The sequence below is a fragment of the Hermetia illucens genome, chromosome 2 (genome assembly GCF_905115235.1).
Source record: "Hermetia illucens chromosome 2, iHerIll2.2.curated.20191125, whole genome shotgun sequence".
In the NCBI taxonomy this organism is placed as follows: Eukaryota; Metazoa; Arthropoda; class Insecta; order Diptera; family Stratiomyidae; genus Hermetia; species Hermetia illucens.
In genome coordinates, this window is record NC_051850.1 from 113,132,291 (window position 1) to 113,144,757 (window position 12,467).

The window sequence follows — 12,467 nt, forward strand, 5'->3', positions numbered from 1 at the left end:
TGTAGAGAAAGCATTTTGTGTGAAATTACGCCGTGGGACCGGATTGTACTTTGCATGTGGTAAGTTTATTATTGCAGGACTTTATTTTTGATACAATTGGCTGATTGGCTAATTTGTATTCATATATATTAAGGATGGCGAGAGAGATTTTAGATGTGATGGGGAGTGTATTTAAAAGATCAAGATATCAAGAGAGTAAATATGAAAACTGAATTTTTCACTAAAAATGTACGTCAATTGTGGGAGGATGGTAAAATTTACTTTCCCCCATTTTTCTGACAGCTTTTGGATAGTTTGACGTTGACTGGTTTATCAGAATTCAGAAGATCAAAACATACGATGTCTTTGATCTCACTCAGCATCTTTGTACTCTCATGCCTTTATATGGTGACCGGTATACCCTAAACGAATTATTGCGCGCCCACCACGACTACGCGCCATCGTTCCTGATTCGAAGAGATATTCTTTAGTTTACTCTATATCTTCCCGACAAGCCCACACTCCTCTATTTGTATGCGCTACACGTCCTAGGGCGACCCGCTCGTCGGCGTTTCTGGAATAGTGGACATGTTGCCATTCCTCCAAGTGTGACCTACGTACTGCCACTACTGCTTTCTAAGAAACACGTTTGCCCGACCCGTACGTCGATTCAGGTCACCGTTCAAGATTTTCTCAGGCCAGAGCACATCGACGACTGTGCGAAAGCAATTATTAATGAAGGGTTCAAGCTTTTGCGTAACAGCGGTGGTTTCTATCCATGCTTTGCTCCCATATAACAGCACAAAGAACATTGGTGCGGAAGTTGATGTTGGTGTTGTGAAATTCACACATTCACATACACACATCGGCGCTATATAACTTTTGTCTCTTATTTCATATCAATCGGTCTTGACTGAAAGAATTCGGAGGTTGAAAGCTTTAATGACTGGGCTATAGTTGGTGTTTGGGGGAAGATTCATTATAGTTCGATCGCACATCACCAAGTGCTATCCAAATATTACATCACGCACTACCAAACTGGTGATGTTACTTTTACGATGGGTTGCACTTTCAGTAGCTTTTCAGCTACCGTATAATTTCTCTTTGAACTGTGACGAGCGGGTGATAGGTGCATATCTGTGTATGCGGCATATTTTATCTTTACCTACTTAACTTCCTTCTACATGTCCGTTGGCCTTTTCTTCAATTTCTCATTCGCTATTCTGACGTTCACTCATTTTAAAATACTAATTCAAAAATGATCATTTTAATTTTACATTTTTACAATTTTATCTACAAAACCCAAAAATTCATTTCAATATATCAAGCTTAATATAGATGTTTTCTAACATTTCGAAAACGATCATTAACCTTTTATTGTTGTTGTTTACAGATAGAGTTCATTATATTGCATATTACGAAATGCATTCCTAACGCTTGTTTCTCGCTAAAGCGAAATATTACACATACACATGCTAGGATCTAGTGGGACCGTCAGAGTAGAAACCATTTTTGAGACCGATAGACGAACACTGGTCCTTGGGTGAATGTGCCGTTTTGTCCTTTGGAAGGAGGGAATCGATTGGATTCGCTTCGGAGAAATGATGAGTGCTATGCTAGCCCTGCTATCTCGGTTTCAATTTGCTGAGGAATTTTTGGTGAAAATCGAAAATAATTTTCCTCCGAATCATATGGAAATATGTGTATATTTAATTTCTCGACTATCAAATTTTAAAAGTCGTAAACATTACTGTGATAACGCCGCACCGAGCTTAAAACCCGCGACATACAGGCAACTGTCAAGCATCGTGACGAGAATACCTTAATTTGGGACCTCAATGCGACCAGAATGAGTAGATTGATATTAATTGATTAATGTGCTATATTTTAATTTGCTTAATTCGCTGGGCTTTCGTAGCAGAAGGTCACGGTTCAAATGTCACTGGTGACAGAGGAATTTGTTATCGAGACTGAATGTCGGATACCAGTCGACTCAGCTGTGAATGAGTACCTGAGTCATGGTAATAAGCTCGGACGAGCGCAATGCTGACCACATTGCCTCCTACAGTGTATTGTAGTGTACCGTTACGGTCTTGAATGAAGTTGTCTAACACATTTCAAGCCCCTGATCCAATATGGATTGTTGTGTCAACGATTATTATTATTTTAATTTGCTACAAAACGTCACCTTAGACATAGAATAACTAACCCTTTGTCTTCCCAACAACAGGACAACACCCCCAAGTATATTTCCTTTTCGGCACGAAAATGGTTATTGTATATGGTCCTACGGCGACCCACGACCATCAAAGGGCAAAACTTAACCTGTGTGAATATCTGTATCACACAAAATACAACAATAGCAGAGGAGAAAATCATTTCTTTTTGTTAAGGTTTTGTGTAATTTTTTTTCACCAAATATTATCATGTAGAGTATCAAATGAAAGGTCTCAATTAGTACTTTCCGAAGCCGATCTTAATTTTGACATTTGTTGGAAAGGTGGGGAGTTCGTGTGGTCGAAATTGATCATTTCTTTAACGGTCCCATTCTTAGAAACTACCAAGCCGAAAAATCCGAAAAAATCAAGAGGCAGCCACTATATAGTGCCTAAGCCGCAATATATGTTAGAATAAAGTTAATAATAGTATATTACTGCAGGCCCCCTTATGTCCATCCTGGCACAACGAAACATAGAGTATGACGCTACCTAGTTTGGTGCAAATCGCACTATTACTAACAAAGTTATAATAGATCAGAGTTCTCATTTCTTTGCAAATTCAAGACTTTGAATGTCAATATCACCCGAAAGTGGATATGCTTACATAATACAGGGTGCGGGAGCATAACTTCCTTTTTTAAAATGCGCGCCACTCAGTTAGTTGATATCATAGCGGAGCGCTAGTGGTCTCGTTCAAGAGGGGATACTGTAAAGTTTTGTCCCGACATGGTTCAGTCGACATCATGCGTTGGAATAGTGAGGAGCGTGCCTTTGCCGTTGAGGTTTACTTTTCAAGCGGATGTTCGGTTATTGTAACACAGCGTGCATTTCGGAATCGCTTTAATTTAGCCCCGATGGCTCCCGTCCCAGACCGCAAATCAATTGTTACATGGGTCACTACATTCAGACAAACTGCAAGTGCGACAAAAGGAAGAACTGGAGTCCCTCGGCCCGTTAGATCACCTGAGAACATTGAAGCAGTGAGAGCGTCAATGTTGAATCGCCACGGCGTTCTGCACGCAAACACGCATCTGCCCTTGGACTATTCGATCGTTCAGTGAGAAGAATTCTTCGTGATGATCTTCATTTTCATCCCTATAAGATGGCGATAGTGCAGGAACTTTCAGAACGAGACTTCAATTCTCGGATGAACGCGTGTGAGCTTCTTCTTGATGTCGTTCCCGAGGGTGCTATTACTTTTTTTAGCGATGAAGCCCATTTTCATTTTTGTGGGTCGGTTAACAAACAAAAGATGCGCTACTGGGCTGACACCAACCCTCGAGAATTGCATCAAAAGCCTTTGCATTCACCCAAAGTCACAGTGTGGTGTGCAATTTCCTCAGCTGGAATTATTAGTCCCTGTTTTTTTGAGGAAAATGATGTTACAGTGACAGTGAATTCGGACCGGTATGTAAACATGCTACAGAATTTTTTTTTTCCCGCGGCTAGAAAATTTGGTTTTGGGGGACACTTGGTTCCAACAAGACGGTGCAACAGCACACACTTCAAGAGCATCGATGGCTGTTTTGAGGGAACACTTTCCAGAGCGCCTTATCTCAATTAGAGGCGATTTGGAATGGCCGGTACGCTCTCCCGATCTGTCCCCTTGTGATTTTTTTTTATGGGGTTTTTTGAAATCCCGTGTTTATGTGAACCGTCCAAGAACCCTACAAGATTTGAAGACCAACATCCAAGAAGAAATTGCCAACATAACACCTGCTATGCTAACAAGACTCATGACAAACGCCAGAAATCGGTTTACGCAATGTATGGAAAATGGGGGACGTCACCTAACAGATTTGATCTTGAAAACAATGTAAATAGAAACTTTCGACACGTACCTACATTATAAAAAATAAATAAATATTTTCCGATGCATAAATAGTTTTTATTGAGTTTTGAAAAAAGGAAGTTATGCTGCCGCACCCTGCATTTGCATATATTACGTGATACGTACAAATGGAACGATAACTATTTTAACGCTTGGATGTTCACCTCAGTTGATGCGGCAGGAGGGGCTCCAGTCCTGTTGAGAAATGAGCAAAGGTTCTTAGCGCATGGATGGGGTTAGGATGTAAGTAAATTAGTGCGAGCCAAACAAATATGTGTCTGCACGCTAAATATTGATACCCTTTCGAAAAAAGCGCATTGATATTTGCGTTCTACAACAAATTCGATGGTGCAGTGCCAAAAGCTGCCACATAGAATGCGAATCGTGAAAGCAAACTAAAACCCGATCTAAAAAGCAGCCTATTCAGGTCACCAAGCCTGGTAAGTGGTTCATCAACCCAGATACTTGGCTTTGGAATGACCACATCCAAACGAAAATCCGTGAGAAGGAAAACCTTTACGATAAATTTCTTATCGATAAAACACTGGTCAATTTACAAGAACTCTAACTGGGAAACAAATAAAGCTTTCGCTGTTACCAGATCGGTCCATTACAAAGACGTCCACGATGAACTGGACCCTAGAGAGGGCGAGAGAGATTCGAATATATGATCTAAAAATATCGAACACTTCTGTTGCGTTAATGTTAAAAACGGTACTTTGTTGTTGGCGGGCTGCAACGGACATGTGTCGAGAAGATCTCAACGGAAGAATTTATTGAGTCTTTGCTTTCATAAACAATGCCAATATGTGGAGTAATTCCATCTTTCCCGAGGCCAAAGCGGTAAAACGGTTCCTTGGTGGAACCGAGAACTGCAAAAACTCAGGAAATCAACCAGGCGACTTCTAAATCGTGCTTGCAAAAGTAACAAGGACGAAGACTGGTTAAATTTCAGGAACTCACAACGTGAATATAAGAGGCTCGTGAGGTGCTCGAAACGAGACTCCTTTAGAGCGTACTGTGAGGAACTGGAAGGCGAAAGGGAGACTTCAAGGCTGTGCAGAGTCCTCAAAAGGGATGAGTCGGCCAAGTTGGATTCTCTTAGAAAACCCGACGGTACTTTCACGAGCTCCAGACTGGACTCAGTACAGACCCTCCTGGAAGTACACCACCCGGGAGAACGGGTGAGAGAAGTGGTAGGGGGAGAGTTGACGGTTCTTGCAACCCCTTCAACACGCAAGTGTTGCAAGGGGAACTGGAACACTGCGAAAGCGGTTGTTACCCATGAAAAGGTGAGAGCTGCTATACTGTCCTTTGAACATTTCAAAGCACCTGGTATGGATGGCATCTATCCGGCAATGCTAAAGGAGGGTATGGAGCATTTAGAGCGACCTCTAAGAAATATTTTTCGAGGATGTCTTGCTCTGGGCTACGTGCCTTCTTCTTGGCAACAGGTTAAGGTAGTTTTCGTACCGAAACCTGGGAAAGATGACTATTCTAATCCAAAGAACTTCAGACAGATCAGCCTGACTTCATTCTTGCTGAAAGGTTTGGAGAGACTGGTGGAGCGTCATATTCGTGGAAACGCACTTAGGTCACACCCACTTAGTGAAAACCAACATGCTTACCAACGTGGAAAGTCCTGTGAGTCTGCTCTTCATTCTTTGGTCACAAAGATAGAGGATGCAACTTTAAATGGTGAGTACGCGATGGGGGTGTTCGTGGACATTGAAGGGGCTTTTGACTGTGCGCCTTTTCAAAAACTTTGTGATGCCGCCAGAGCGCATGGTGTTGATGATGCTTTAATTAAGTGGATCCATGCTATGCTAACGCAAAGGTTGTTGTGCGCTGAGGTAGGGGTCGATCGCTACCTGACTACGGAAGCGACGAAGGGCTGTCCCCAAGGAGGTGTGCTTTCGCCACTTCTGTGGAGTATGCTGATCGACTCACTGCTTTGCGAACTGCAAAATTTGCCAATACACGCTCAAGCTTATGCTGATGACGTGGCTGTACTTGCTGTTGATCGGGATCTTGGAACGGTGTGTAGGAACATACAGCGTGCCGTTGATTTGATAGACAGCTGGTGCCTTAGACATGGTTTGTCAGTTAATCCAAATAAAACCACAATGGTTTTATTCACACGAAGGAGAAAACTGGATGGACTTTGTCTCCCTGAGATGAGGGGTACTACCCTTCAACTCTCCGAAGAAGTGAAATATCTGGGGGTCACTCTAGATAAAAAACTTCTTTGGAACAAACATGTAGAGGTAAAGATGAAACGAGCTCTCACAGCTTATGGGCTGTGCAGACGGACCTTTGCCTCGACATGGGGACTCAGGCCTCATGTGGTAATGTGGATATACGTTGCCATCATTAGGCCGATGTTCGTATATGCATCCGTAGTGTGGTGGGTTAAGGTGAAACAAAAAGGTTTTCACCGTAAACTAGACGCACTGCAAAGAACTGTTTGTCTGGGTATCACTGGTGCCATGAGCACGACATCCGGCGCAGCTCTGAATGCATTACTCAATTTGCAGCCCCTGGATATATTTATTCAAAGCGCTGCAATGAGAGCAGCTCATAGGCTAATTCGATTAGATCTATGGGAAAACAACGGATATGGGGGGCACAGAGCATTGGAAGAGCTACTGAGAGGATTGAATCCAGTTCTTACAATGCCTTCCGATTCTCGTGTCCCCATACATCTGTTTGGTAGAAGATATGAAGTTACCCTGAAGCGTAGAGAGGACTGGGAAAACCCAGAGGAATGCGTGGCGGGATATACAGAAGTCTTCTACACCGATGGCTCAAAAACAGAAGAGGGTTCTGGAGCCGGAGTCTACCTCTCGAATAAAAACGAGAAGTGGGCTTTTCCTTTGGGACAATATGCAACGGTTTTTCAAGCCGAAGTTTATGCGATCCTAAGGGTGGCAAACTGGGTGATTGACGAGCGGTTGAAGGGCAGGCGCATCGCAATCTGCAGTGACAGTCAAGCTGCACTGAGGGCATTGAGCAGTCCTCTGATCACCTCGAAAATCGTTCAGGAATGCAGAAACCGTTTGAACTCTATGTCTAGATTCAATACGGTGGAACTACTCTGGGTACCTGGTCACTGTGGCATAGAGGGAAATGAAATCTCGGACGCTTTAGCGAAAGGGGGGTCAATCTCCCCTATGTCGGGACCGGAGCCAGCAATTGGGGTATCAGTAGCATTGGCTAAATCTGTTTTCAAAAATTGGGAACAAGTTTCCCATAACGACAGGTGGCAGAGCTTAAATGCTGCTCGACACACCAAACTTTTCCTGCCAGAACCCAACATACGTACCGCAAAGTTTATCCTGTCGAAAAGCAGGAGGACTTGCAGGTGTATTGTGGGCATTCTGACAGGCCATAATTCACTAGCTGGGCATATGCTCAGAATAGGAATTACCGAAGATGATACGTGTCCCTCCTGTAATGAGGAAGCGGAATCCACGGAGCATTTCCTATGTGAATGCCCCGCCTATGGACGCATCAGGCATCAGATCTTTGGTGCTGATGTCCTCCAATTGCGACGGGTTGCATCACATCCACTAACGGAAATCCTGCGATACGTTAACGAATCCGGAATATTCCGTTAGACGGGGGAGGCGAGTACAATGGGCCAACGCGGCCTGAGTGCTCAGAAGCTGTAGCTTCTCCCCCACCATACACACACACACACACACAATTCCATCTTTCAGCACCAATGAAATCGAAGAAGCAATCTAAGGAATGAATTCTCAATCTTGAAGATAGAACACCATCCGACTGGTAAGAAAGCATGACGATTCCAATATGGAAAAAGAAAGGTCATCGGGCAGAATGTTCAGATTGCTATCCCACACTTCCATACCACGAACATTTTTGAACGCATTCGCGAGAAATAACCTCTTTCAAATAACCGAGTTTATTGCGGGACTACCGCCGGAATACACGATGCGCGATTACTCATGGATCGTTAGAAGCATCCTCATTAAGGTTTTGTGTAAAACAAAACCTTATTAAAATCGGTTTACTGTCTGTATGTCCGTCACACGCATTTTTCTCGGAGACTGCAGCAGCGATTGACACCAAATTTGGTGGAAAGGTGGGAACTGTGAACGCTCACGCATACAGTAAGATACATCCTGTTACGTCGAGTTTAAGGGGAGGTCTTCATACATGCAGAAGTGGGGTGTACATTTTTTTTCTCACCCAATATAGTCATGTGGTGTATCAAACGAAAGGTCTCGGTTAGTACTTTCCGAAGCTGGACTTAGTTTTGACATTTGTTGGAAGGGCGGAGAGTTCGGGGAGTCGAAAGTGATCAGTTATTTAACGGGGCCTTTCTTAGAAACTGCCCAACCGAAAAATCTGAAAAAAAATCAAGAAGCTGTCACTATATGGTGGCTAGGCTCCGAAATACTTTCCATACCGATATCCTTTTAAATAAAGTTCATAATAGTATATTACTATAATTTTCAGTAATTGGCTGCAGAACCCTCCTTAAGTTCATCCTAGCACCACGAAGTTTTCCGCAATGTAGGCAATAATATTGGGCTTCCTATCCTTCCGAGTTTGGTAGAAATCGTACTATTACTATCAAAGTTATAATAAGTCAAAGTTGTCACTTATATTACGTGTTACGTACCAATGGGGCAAATTGGCGCTCAAATGACTTTATAAAGGATCTTTCATACCTGAAGCGTCCAGTTTCCGGTTTCCCGACTTGTTTATATTGCATTGTGAGATCTAGAGAAGGCTTGTGACCGTGTACCCTAGAAATTTGCTCTGCCGCAACAGAGGCCAGAGGAATTTGTATGTTTGGCAAAACCGTTCTATCGTGATCGGAAAAGTAAAATTCCAAGTATGGCGAGTCTATTAAAACTACTTCGTGTCTGTCGGTGTGCATCAACGCAGCGCCTTTTCGACACTCCTCTTTGTTCGTGCTACACTGTCACCCGGACATTCATGTTAGGCAGATGATGTTTTCCTAGCGTTTCATGGCAAATCTGATCTTGAGCAACTTGCTCAAAAATGAAATGATCGCCTTATGCTACACGAACTCAGACTGAGTCCAAATAAAACAGAACTTGTTATGACCGCTTTTAATGAAACAGGCACTATCACTACCACTGTCAGTGGCCTGCCGAGAACGATTTAAATATCTGAGATCAATGCTATTAGCCAATATGAACTGCGTTACACATTAGCGGAAGCTGGATGTTCCACAACTGGCGTTTTTTGCGATCGGCCCATCAACGAACGTTTCATAATGAAAATTTACCGCAGTGTCGTCCGCCCTGCCGCTATCTTTGTTTCTGAATGTTGGCCGACTATAAAAGACAATGAGCGGCCCCTCGCGGGAATGATGACGAAGATGTTGCGGTGGACCAGTGGAGTAACACACCATGATCATATCCGAAAAGAGGGCATCCGTGATTGATGGAGAGGCGTGTTGGATGAGAACTCACGTGGTCTGAACATCAAAGTCGATGGAAAGCGGCCGAAACAAGGCTGAATAGTGAGTTGAGAGCCTCGCAACTTCATCCAGATCAGGCTTTTGACCGAGCAAAACCGATCAAGGCAACCCGACCCCGCATATGAAAGGAATAAAGGCTGAAGAAGCATCCTCAGGAGAATTTAGCACAGACAATGTTCAATCTTGCAAGAGGTGGACTTATCGCAGTCAGACGAACTTATAAAGAGATAGCGCCACATTGATCGCTACTTTCAGTGTTGCGACTAATTTGGGCGTTTTGTTGAGATAGCCTGTGGCACATCCAGGACAGCAGGAGCAGAAGAAATGACATGTGAATTAGCAAATATCATTTATGGCTTGATGAAACCATTACGCAGACCATAACCGACCTCATTGTGCTTTGGAGATTCTGTAGAAGACGGAGAGAAAGACATTTGTACCAAACGAGATTTGAACTAGGGAAGGTTACAATATTCTTCTTATTCCAGCTACTATGCTTTTCTTTATGGAAAGGGGCAGGCACAACTAACAGCGATTTATCTATAATTGGGAGTCGGAAGTTTCGCTGCATTCAATCAGCGAAATTATTATAATCTCATGTCCCTTGATAGATTATTTTCCTTGTTAATAGAATTTTTAGTCGTCCTTGGTGAGAATTGATGATTTAGCGGATGAAGGAAAGCCAGCTCGGCTGATTTCTACTGAATGAAACCCAATCCGTGCTGAAGGCACATGTGGAAATCAGACTCTCAATCAGTTAACTATTGTGCTCCGTGCTCAAACCCCAGTTCAATTCAGGTTGTGCTTATTTCTCCTAACATTGGGCGCTTATCGTTTGCAAGAACAAAGATAATGGAACTCGAGCCTAATCTCCCAATAAAAGTGAAAATCATCACACGAAGTGTTCCACAAAGAGTGATACCCGTCACAGGCCAGTAGTCGTAAAACGATGGATTTATTCAAATTGAATTGGCACCATCAAATCGAACCTTGAGGGCGACCGGAATTGTGTGAGGAAAAGCTCCGAGATCACTTCCAAGGTGCGAATTGCCTCCAAAGCAGGCACTCAGTCATTTGTTTGGATTCAATCTCCAACTGAGGGCCCGGGGCGCAGCTCTGTCCGGGCTCCTCGGCGGAGTAAATTGAGCCCGGCAGCAGCTGTTTACGCTGCCTATTATTCTTCCATTCAAACCCGAAATGAGCAAACAACGGCGTTGCTCCGTTCAACAACTTACCTTGGAGCTGCGAGATCCCAAGTGTGAGCAAGCGGCGGCGGCGGCGAACAGCTGACAGCTCAGGTTCGTGTCGCGGTCGGTCGCGATGACATTTCGGGGCGCCCGAACCGAATCACTTCGACACACTTTGCGAACTTTGGCAACTCGTCCAAAACAAGGCGACGAATCCTTTCAGCGCAGAACTAAAATGAGAAGAAAACGCCAAGTTAATAACAGAAAATCAAAGCCGGGACAGATGTGAATCTGCGAGGAAAATCTAGGAAAATCGCAGGCAGCTTAACACACACCACTGACAGCCGTCACCGACGACGTCCGTGCGAACGCGAATCTGACATGTGCGTCCCCGTCCGCCGACGACCAGCTCTTCAAGGCGCTTCTTCCAGGTCCCGGAAAAGTGCAACAGCCGCGGTCCCGTGCACGCTGACACGCAAAAAATTACACGAGGAAATTAATCTGTGCCGACCGGAGGCGGCGGGAAACTCAAACAACGCGGAAAATGCACCGGAAAACAACAACGAAATCAGAAAAATGTTTACGGGAAAATCACGACCGAAACCTGCACGACCGATTCCTTTGCATGAACGCAAACGAATGCAAAAACTGCGACAGCCAGGCACTGACACTACGAGCCTTTGCCAGGCGAATTCGTATACGGATAGGCTGCGAGTGCAGAACTGCTGCGTGTAGTGGTAGTGACAACTGCACACACGCTCGAAGCGCGGAACGACGATGCACGAACACCACGGCACGCGACGTAACGGAATACACAACCGAACTGCGGATCCTTTTTGCGAAAAACGCGAAGTCACAATCGCGACCGATACACGTGCGAATTTCCCAAACCAAGCAATGCCCACCTGTCCGAACTGGCGAGGGGTCACAGTCACACACTGGCCGGTCGTTGTCACACGCGAAAAGCTACGAACTGACTTGGGAAACTGAGAAAAATCGGCAACAAAAGTTCATGGAACGTATCTACACAACTATGGCGCCATATTTACAACACAAACGCACGTCGAGTACGCCAATTGCAGGTGAACTTCACACAACACCGACTGACGGCGCTTGGCTGCACTGAAATGTAGCAGGTGCGAAAGAGATAAGCGGAGGTGTTTTCGTGGTGAGCACCCGAATAAACCTAGCGTCCAATAGATGGCAAAGAACATTTTGACGGTTGGCGGGAATGTCATATTTGGCGGGTTAGTTGTGGATCATCATGGTCGGGAATATTGGAATAATAACGGTTGAGAAATATTCTTAAACCCGCCCTTAGCCTTTAACTGTTCCAACTAGCCGAATAGGGGAAACTCATGTGGCTAGACCTGCAAGTTAAGGACTTCAGAGTTACGTCACGACACAGAAACACTGAAAATATGCTTCGATAGCCGGGAAATGGAAATCTTGTCCGAGAATTTAAATTCTCACAACATTATTTGTAACTTTATAAAAACGTGAATAAAGTAAAAAATTTATAGTTTATTGTTTCAGAACAAAGTCAAAATATCGTAAACGAAAGAATGAGCGTTTAAGTCGCTGCGGGAATCTTCAGATGAGGTTGACCATTCAGACGGAGCCCTTGGTCATTTTGTTACTCTGCACTGTGTTCCTCATCATATCACGGCTAGTGGACGGCCCCTTTATTGCCAACTGATCGGTGGTGACGTGCTACGGCCTTGGGTGAAGCGATTACTACCGTAAATTAGGCGAGCTGGCAATTTTTC

At 44.2% G+C, this 12,467-nt stretch overlaps 1 protein-coding gene across 4 annotated transcripts in view; it reads right to left on the minus strand.

Annotated features, from left to right (window-relative positions):
* The window catches only part of LOC119649798 (protein encore), a 160,154-nt gene extending 148,120 nt beyond the window's left edge, over positions 1 to 12,034 (minus strand). The window contains exons 1-2 of one of the 4 annotated variants that reach the window (XM_038052103.1): positions 11,604 to 12,034; positions 10,747 to 10,928 (exon numbers count right to left, since the gene is read on the minus strand). The gene's annotated coding sequence lies outside the window, so the exon portion shown is untranslated. Of the gene's footprint in view, positions 1 to 10,746; positions 10,929 to 11,033 lie in introns of all 4 variants that reach the window. The other 3 variants (XM_038052102.1, XM_038052109.1, XM_038052110.1) reach the window with 3 other exon arrangements.
* Positions 12,035 to 12,467: the final 433 nt, after the last annotated feature.